This window comes from Echinops telfairi, unplaced genomic scaffold (assembly GCF_000313985.2).
Source record: "Echinops telfairi isolate 266 unplaced genomic scaffold, ASM31398v2 ScPeMD7_7468;HRSCAF=8506_0, whole genome shotgun sequence".
Taxonomy (NCBI): domain Eukaryota; kingdom Metazoa; phylum Chordata; class Mammalia; order Afrosoricida; family Tenrecidae; genus Echinops; species Echinops telfairi.
Genome location: NW_022111369.1, coordinates 73196345 through 73198500, shown reverse-complemented (window position 1 = coordinate 73198500; position 2156 = coordinate 73196345). Strand labels below are relative to the sequence as shown.

Genomic DNA, 2156 nt, shown 5'->3' with positions numbered 1-2156 from the left:
TGATAGATGGCTAAAAGAAGAAACGTTTCTGTCTTGGAAGAAGTAAGCCCAGGGACAGAGACAAGGACAGCAAGACGTCGTCTTGCATACTTTGGACATATTGGCAGGAGAGGGCAGTGCCTGGAGTAGGACATCATGATTGGTAAAGCAGAGGGCAACAACAGAGAGGAGGGTCCACAAGGAGGTGAATTGATAGCATGGCTGCATCAAGGGGCTCAGGCACAGGAACAACAGCACGGATGGCTCTGGAAATGCAGTGTTTTGCTCGGTTGTGTATAAGCTCACTGTGTGTGGGAACTGACCAGAGGACATCCAGCAACAATAATGAATCTTAAAGCTCAGAATATGTTTCCAAAGGACTAGTCCACTGTCAATTCTGAAGACACGAAATACGAAGGCATTAGAAATCTGATTTAACCCTAAACTGCAAAAGGTTCGTGAAAGCCAGCAATGATTTTAAGAAAAATTAATTACAACTATTGGAATTTAAGTTATGAAGGAGTATTAAGTCAACATTTATAGAGTTAGTTTTAAAAAATTGCAATCAATCTATATTTTTATTGTGATGAAATTAAAAGGCTTGATCATAGTAAAAAGTGTGTCCATTTTCTCAAAACCTACTGCTGCCCACGGCTCTGGCTCCGTGGGCCGAGGTGGGGTGGGTACGGAGGTGGCAGCTTCGGGAGGAGGTGGCGCAGGAGGCCAAAGAGCTCCTGCCCGGACCAGTCCTCCCGTCCTGGGCCACGAACCCTGAGCCTGCACCGCACCAAAAGGCGAAACTGGACGGATGGGCAGCTGAGCCCAATTCGGGACCGCGTGGCGCCCCCTGGAGCTGAGACCAGGATGTTCCGCTTCATGAGGGACACGGAGCCAGAGGATCCCACTTTCCTGATGGACCCCTTTGCCATTCACCGCCAGCATATGAGCCGGATGTTGTCAGGGGGCTTTGGATATAGCCCCTTCCTCAGCATCACAGATGGCAACATGCCATGGACCAGGCCTGCCAGCCACAGGATGCAGGCTGGAGCTGTTTCTCACTTCGGGATGCTGGGAATGTCTGGTGGCTTCATGGACATGTTTGGGATGATGAATGACATGATTGGGAACATGGAACATATGACCGCTGAAGGCAACTGCCAGACCTTTTCCTGCTCCACGGTCATCTCCTATTCCAATACCGGGGATGGTGCTCCCAAGGTCTACCAAGAGACATCAGCGATGCGCTCGGCACCAGGCGGGATCCAGGAGACGAGACGCGGAGGACTGTCCGGGACTCAGACAGTGGCCTGGAGCAGATGTCCATTGGGCACCACATCCTAGACAGGGCTCACATTCTCCAACGCTCCTGAAACCACTGCACAGGGGAGCAGGAGGAGCGGCAGGACTACAGCAACCTGGATGAGAGTGAGGCCGCAGCCTTCGATGACGAGTGACGGAGAGAGACCTCCGGATTCCGGCAGCAGCACCCTCTTGAATTCCGACGACAAGAGTCTTCAGGGGGCGGGGGACGAAGGGCTGAGGGGCCTCCCCGCCTGGCTATACAGGGACCCGAGGACTCCCCCTCCCGACAGTCCGGCCGCTATGACTAGTAAAGGCCCGGGGTCCTCAGCCTCTCCTGGGCAACCTTGAGAGGCTGGGACACCGTCCCCTGAGAAAACTTGCCCCTCTCCAACTCCCACCCCCAATTTAATAATAATTAATAAGCAAGTCGGCCCCCACCTTTCCCTGGGGGGCCTCAGGGCGAACGCGCACAGCCCCTTGTACCTACTTCTGCTGTATGTCTCGTACCATGATGTGTCCACTAACTTGATTTTTCATTTTGCTGCTCCACCTCCCTGTCCCTCCCCCGCCACGCAGAGAAGGAAAGGTCTGTGGAGATAAGCTCAGGGTGCAGGGGCCTCCTGGGTCTTCATCCACCTCTTCCTCAGAGCCCCGCTGTAGGGGCCATTGGACCTTGACCAGGAGAGGACCAGGGAGAGGACTAGTCTCATTCCCAACTCCTTCCCGTCCCCTCCACCCACACACATAACAAAAGTCTCCCTTACACCCTCCTCTGCCTTTATTTTTGATTTGTGCAACTTGTAACTAGGTGTTTGCGGAATAAAGAAGAGTGGGAAAAGACTAAAAAAATAAAAACCGACTGCCAACAAGTGGAT

General features: G+C 52.9%; 1 pseudogene; it reads left to right on the top strand.

The window, feature by feature from the left end:
- Nucleotides 1-843: 843 nt before the first annotated feature.
- LOC101645314 lies at nt 844-1589 on the top strand (annotated as a pseudogene).
- The last annotated feature ends 567 nt before the right edge of the window (nt 1590-2156 follow it).